The following is a 7,573-nucleotide window of genomic DNA, read 5'->3' as shown; positions in this document are numbered from 1 at the left end:
TGCAGGGAGAAAGAAGTTCATGAGTTGTACTGTACGGCAGGAACACAAGTCAGACTTAGAAAGGGAAAGTCTTCTCCTTCTAATTTTTACTCCCCTTCCTGGTTATTGCCAGACTGGAATTGTTGCAACCAACAACGTTGAGAAGGATGGGAGGAAAGATGCAATAATATCTTCAGGGGTTCATCTGGAGGAAGCAAGATCTCTCCTTCAGGAAACACAGAGTTCAGATAACCCTTGGGATTATGGACCTACAATATCTCAAAAAGGAATAACACATCTAGTTTTTGGAAGACTGTTCTGTCATTGTGAGAGGCAGAGGATCTAAAGTGGACTGCTTCAGTAAGGGTTTTTTGTCATGATCTTTCAGGCACCTAAAATTAAGACTCCTTCTCCCAGTAGAAAGGTAAATCCAACTTGGGGAAAAAAGAGAAGAGATAGAATCCCTACAGCCCAAGCATTAAAGCTGATTTCTGGGATTTCTCTCTGTATGGTTTTTTTTTGTGTGTGTGTTTTTTTCCCTGTTTTTATATAATGTAGCTGATCTTACTAACCCAGACTGACCTAATCTCAAAAATAAAAATGTTGGATGTTGCTGTAAGACCCGCATAATAATTAATAGATATTTGAACAAGGAGTAAAGACTATGCTATTTTGACTGTGTTGCCTCTGGTTACAGTAATTGCATACAACTGAAGTGTCTCAGTTTATGTTTTGCCCAACATACATTCTCAGTGAGAAGGCTGCATTTTGCGAAATGAGAAAGCCTCTTAGTAAAAGGAAAGGGCTCTCAAAGCTTTCAGCTGGCAGTAGTGCTCCTCCAGAGCAGCTCAGTGTGTCAGTTGATCACCTCACTGACAGCCAGGCTACATGTCTAAAATACCACAGTCCTTCTCATCTGCTAGTAAAAGCTATTTCCTTCCACCTCTGTCTTCTGACACTTGCAGTCTAAACCCTGTTAAAATGGAGGCTAATTCTTTGCAACCAGAAGCTGTAGAAGTAGCCCATGGTTTTAACAGGCAAATAGCCTGTGTTTTACTACAGTAGATGAAAAATTATTATGTGTCTGGATGAGTGAAACTCATTCATTGGTTAGCAGAGGCACAAGCCTTCAGAGAGAACTGGCTATCTGCCTGATGGCCCAGCTGCTGAAGCTCATGGAAGTTATCTGTGTGTTAACTGACAGATGCATAAAAAGTCACGTAGATGGACATACAACTCCCTGCTAAAACTGCTCTGCAGCACAGGTTTGTGTGACTTATTAATTCCAGTACACAGATTCTGTTCTGCTTATGAGTGATTAGTTTCAGACAGGGGTAAAGACAGGCAAGCACGCTGGACCCAGACCTCTCACATGCTGGGTTAGCTTGGCACACCCTGTGAAATGCTTCACTCCCCACATTAACTGTGACCTAGCTCATGTTTACTGTCAAAAGTGCCCAGGTTGTGAGTGAACACCTGCATTCAGCTTTTCCTTCCATAAAAGTAATGAAACTCTGAGCTCTGGTTACTTGTCGTAATGCTGAGGGGCACAAAGCAGCTCAGGAACATCGGTTTAGACACTAACGGCTGTCACTGCCAGTTGTGTTAAACACGCCCTGTTGCAGGCAGCTGGCACTGAGCATCACTATAGCCTGACTGATGTAGAAAGTGTGGCCTAGAGCTACTTTATAGAGACAAATGGTTTCATATAAAGGAAAGTTTAATCATGAGAGTTGAATCTGGCCTGTGAATTTGGGTTTTTTTAATCTTAGTACCATAAGGAAATGGTCAAATTGTTACATTCAGTAACATAAAGTATGATTTTTGTTTCAAAATGCAATGAGAAAGCAATAGAGGTAAGGAGCAACATATTCTAAACACAAGATCCAGAGACTTAGGGGTTATGCAGGGTTCCACTACTAATAGAACCTACGACTTTATATTAGGCATGTCACTCAAGTATCTAAATGTAAATTATATTTAATGCTATTTCCCAATGGTTTAATATCAAAGTTCTCTTTTTAGTATCTACAGTAATAACCACATAAGCTCTACTCAGCTTTGATACCTCAATAAAACAGTAAAGCAAAGTTTTCAGAAATAAAGTTTTAGGAAGAAAAGTAATTTGAGGAAGAGCAGGCAGATTTGTATACAAATCTTAATTAATCCTAATATATAAGCTTATAATTTTGATATACAGTTTTCTAGTAAGGGGAAGTTAAATAAAGCAAATATATATATAAATTACAAAAATTTTTCAAATTTTGAATAACACAGCTTAAACTATCATGGTTTAGGAACAGTATTCCCCTATTTAGACTCCCACTGAAAAGAAAACCACAAACTATTCCCCTCCCCTTCCTGTGAGAGACAAAATACAGAGATCATGGGTTGAGATAAGCACAATTTACTGGAAACAGCAATGAGATAAGAAAAACAAGCAGTAAGGGCTTAATAAATCTATACTGATTACAAAAGTATACAAAGGAGAGGGTAATTGACTAGCAAAATACTTATAAGGGCACTCTGGCAACAATATGCAATGACTGATGATTTTCCCCCTCCCACCATACTTTTCTCAACCCCAAGCCATGCCCCTCTCCCAGAGAGGTGCCTCCCAAGGATGGTATACCTCCTATGGAATAACAACCTGGACATGCCCATATAGCTCTAGGCTCTGCCCTCTCACAGCTACAGCAAAAATTTAAAATTTCTGTCCTGACCGAACCAGGACAAGTCCAATGAGCAAAAAAGTACACAATTATTTTAACTCTTGTTAAAATAATAACTTTCATTAGTTCACAAATATAGACATGTGTTGACACACATTCGCACACGTAATTCTAGGCTTTCAAGTCATTTCTTATTACCTTAAGAAAATGTTCTTCTGTTCAGTCTAATTTTTTTGAAGAAACACTGATTAATATTGTCAGTGGAGAATCAAACTGATTTAGCTTCTTGCAAAAGAATTGCTATAACCAATATCTTTTTCAAGTTCTCTCTGCTGCTGCTTCAGCTGTCAAAGTCAGTGGTGCACTGCAGCATTGAAGGTAATTTCCATTTCATTGTAAAAGCTGTTTTTCTCAATTTTTTGGCTTCTTTGTCTTTTGCCTTTTTTGTCTTTCTACTTGCCCCCTATCCATTTAATACCGCTCAGATGTCATTGGCACACTACGTTTACCACACCCCGGTGATTCCTATCCACCTATATGACATGCCTGTAGCACAAATGCTGATGATGCATTATATGCCCAGCACTTTTTGTCGCAGTGACATTCCTCAGCAAAGTACTGCCTAGGGGCAGCTGCTGGTTCAGAATCACTCTCTTAAGCAGCAATTACTCAGTTCGATTAGATGTTGATGATAAGCTGTTAAAAACCACTCATGCAGAACCTTTTATTTACCAACAATCATGGCATTCTTTTTTTACTTTCTGCCATCTAAAAAATCTAATCGAGAACAAAAAAAAACCCAAACAAACAAACAAACAAAACCCAAACAAAAGACAAAGGAAAACAAAACAAACCAAAAATTCGACAGGTTCTCAAAGTACTTGGGTTAGTTAATGGATGTAAATACATCTGAATTAGCCCTAGTGTTTCAAAAACAAATGCGCAGAGAAAATGAAAGAGGGAAAGAGAGAAAATAGCTGTATTCAGAAAGTCAGATGCTCTAAATAGCTCGGGTCTTGTGTTTTCAAATTATTTTGGGAGAGGAAGGAAGACAGAATGCATGTAAATCTTATATTGATGCATTAACAAGATATCAAAGAGTCTAAACAGAATTCTGGTGGGCAAGGTAAGACTTAAAAACAGACAAAAAAAGACCTCAGGTATTTAACTAGTACCACTCCGTGTGTTACATATATCTGTGTTAAAGTCAGGGAGAACCTCAAATAACCATTCTTTTTCATATAGAGAGAGCATTCAGAAATAGCTCTCTTGATTTATTGATGTGTGAACTGGAATAAATGAAAAATTTCAATTCATTATAGAGTCCTATATCTTTAAAATGAAAGAAGAAAAAAAAAAGAGAGAGACAAAGGAAAATGCTGCAGATCTATAAAGTGATACGGTATTTAAATCTGTCTATCTTACAGATATAACAGAAAGAAAGGACCATAACATTGTCAAATAAATTTTAGCTATATGGCACTACATAAAACTCAGGGCTCAGTAACCATTCAATATGTTATCAAACACGAAATTAATGTAAAGAAATATTTGTTCTCAAGTGAAGTAAATTAGTAAGACCCTAAAAGCTGCTAGTTTATTGCAGGCCACTTCAAGCTAAAATTTTCAATAAATAACCAGCATTTTAAAACCATGAGTATATACTATTAGGACTTCAGATACATACATAAAGTTCTTCCAGTGATAGCAAAATGCCCTGCTTGTTTAATCTGTAATCCATTGATTTGACCTAATTATGTGTATTAGATAAAAATGAGTTCTCACTGTAGGCTAAAATCCCCCAGTGTTATGTGTTGAACAATACATGAAGTAAAATACAACAGGTTTTTGCAGGGCTAATTCTTTTATGTTGGAATTTCATGGCTCCTAAATGTCATGGGTCCTAAAAGAGAAAGAAGGCAAAGAGTTACCACACAATCAATAGCCTCCTGGAATGGAAAGTAATAAGAGTAACAGTAACAAAAAAAAATAGCAAACACAATGATAATAATAACAAATGATTAATTAATAATAATATATAAATAGTATTATAATAACAGAAGGGACGCCATTTGAATTAGGTAAAACTTTCATGAGTATGTCTTTTTGAGTTAATGCTAATTAGCTCAGTAAAGGTGCAAATCAGTTCCTTAATAATTGTAGTTTTATGCCCAGTGTGTAATTGTGCAGTGCAGCAAATTTGAGGAAGAAGATTACACAAACAAATGAAATATCTGAAAGCTGGATATTGCAAGGTTAATTTCAAGGGTGTGAGAGTAAATTCATTCTTGAGTTCCAAACCTTTGAAACAAAGTGATCCTGAATTGAAGCCCATATCCTCTTTTGTGGGTATTTACAGAAGCCATTCATAAAACACTTCAGCTTTCAGGTAAGCCATTTTGCCATCTAAACATCAGTATCCGCTTTGATTCCCCCTGTCCTATTTGTGGCCTGATTACCAGACAGACTAGCTGCTCTGCCAAGTGGAAGAAAGGAAAACCATTACTGAAATGTCACTCTGACCCCTTTCAAAGAATCAAAGACTTTTCAAAGAATCAGGTCTCCGAGTAAATCCTAAGATGCTCAGCTTTTGATTAAAGCAGTTTTTTTCCTCCTCTTGAAAGTGCTGGAGCCACAGCAGAAATAATGAACTGCTCCTGCTACTGTGCATCAGCAACATACAGTAGTTTTGAGCTGGATACTGTCAGTAGAAATGATCTGATTATAAAAGCTTTATCAGCCAATTCATTGTTCTTATCTTTTTATATATATATATATGGGTGAGATATTAACAGACCACAGGGAGAAGAAAGCTGGACCACATAAAGTCAGACAGTGTCACAGGCAGATTGTATGGAAAGGAATTACTTGATATACATATGGAATTCATTGTAGGATCATAAGGACAGAGCACTTTCCCAAAAGATTAGAAATCAATGGGTTTTACACATTTAGCTGCAGGTAGAAGTTTTCTGCTATTGGAAAATAATGGAATAAAAATATTTACATCTATAAATAATTACAGATTTTAAATGAGACAGAACTCTTTTCTATTGCTCTAGAAACTAGAAGAATTTAAATCAGAATACTCTAAATTTGGAATTAAATTACCAAATTTTTTCTGTATACAGGAGAAAATGAGCAAAGGTTTTCTTAGCTGTCTATTTTTCATTTCTTTAATTTACTATTTAATGATGCAGGCAGTCAGATTAATTACAGATAATAATTATTTTCTAAACTAATTCCAGAATTTTATTTTTTTAGGTAAAGATTGCTTAAAATATGATTTATTGTCTATCTTAATAAACTTGTAATTTATTGGCTTTGCATTTTCCTAGAGTTCGTGTGGGAAAAAAACCTAATATGGAGTATGCAAGGAAATAAATTGATTGTAGGTCCACAAAACCTAATAATTTTTAAAAAACTCATAAATTTAAATGTGGATTTGGTGCTGTAATCATGGGGAAATAAAAGGAAGATTGATCTAAATAATAACAAAGTGCTGATTTCTGATGCACAATTTTTAGTTCAAGTTCAACAAAATTATAAAAAACAAGACATTGGGGTATCTTTTGGATGGTTTTCGAATATGAGTAGATAACTCAATAGTAAAATGATCTTTAAAGACTTTAAAGAGTGGAAAAGGATAGGCTTTGCGCAAAGTTACGCACAACTCACTAAACTGCAACCCCTCAGCAATACTGCCTTGTTAGGGGAAACAGAGGAATTTGACTGAATGAACTTTATATCATCATAACTATTCAACAAACAGTTTCAGAGCATAAGGATCTGACAGTCTATCTGAAATATTAATATCTGCTGCAAGAAGAAAGAGATATAATCTTCCAAGATTTTTCATCAATACAGTCTAACATTATATTTGATATTTCAAGCTGTTCTTTGCAAGAAGATGCTTGGAATTGTGACAAAATACTTATTTAAGGAAAAGGTCATCATGCTACATTGGAGTGAAAAATCATCTACTTGATAAAATTCAGCTTCAAAGGGTTTTGGAACAGAACTACCTAAATATATTTTTTAAAAAATAATAATAAAAAAGAGTAGCTTAGTCAGATTGTAATTTGTACCACCAGCACCTCTATGGCTAATAGAATGTAAACTGTAATATATAGAATAGCAATGAGAAATTTCTGTATATAGCTCCTCTGGGTAAAATCTTTCCTTAAAACTTAAATACATATCTTTGGCTTTATCTCGTGCTAGATTGGCAGTGAATATCAATCTTCAGCGTTGTAAAACTGAAACTCAGCCTATCCTCAGGACCCTAGTCAGCTGTCTTGCTGCCAGTAATTGCAACTTATGGCAATAAACACTTATCTTAGAAGTTTTGTGTGCAGGAACAAACATTTTTTACAGTTATTGCTTCTACTACATTAGAAAACTACTTAGAAGCACAGAATTTGCATGCAATGCAATACAGTTAATGCTTGTTCCTTGTTCTTTGCAGTTCAACTTTCTTAAAAGGTTTTTTTTTTTTCTGTGGGCTTGCATAAACTTCAGCATTTTGGAAGGGAGGAAGACTGTGAGATATCAAATTTCCAGTTATACCATATTAACTGAAATGGAAAATGCAGCCTGGGTTTTTTTAGCAAATATAGTTTCTTGGCTTGGATTTAAAATACAAACTTAAATGTCTGGCCACAAGTAGAAGCAGGAAAATTAAAATTTAAGGAATGTGTTTTTATTAGGATGATGAGGATAATTGAGAGAGAGAGAGTAATTTTCTTCTGTTTAGGAGAGGTCAGGGAAACAGCTCATCTGCCAAGGAAGCTGTAAGCCTTTCTGAATAAAAAGCAGGAAAATTGCTTGTATTCCCCCAGGATAACTCTAAATCTACAAAAGATGCTTAAGGCAGCTGAAGTACAGCTTCGTGTAATGTTACAAATAATCTGAATAGTCTG

Source organism: Melozone crissalis, unplaced genomic scaffold (genome assembly GCF_028551555.1).
Source record: "Melozone crissalis strain CALT ecotype California unplaced genomic scaffold, PUWL_Pcris_2 ptg000018l_1, whole genome shotgun sequence".
Lineage (NCBI taxonomy): Eukaryota > Metazoa > Chordata > Aves > Passeriformes > Passerellidae > Melozone > Melozone crissalis.
The sequence above is the reverse complement of the archived record's forward strand: the minus strand, read 5'-3'. Positions refer to the sequence as shown.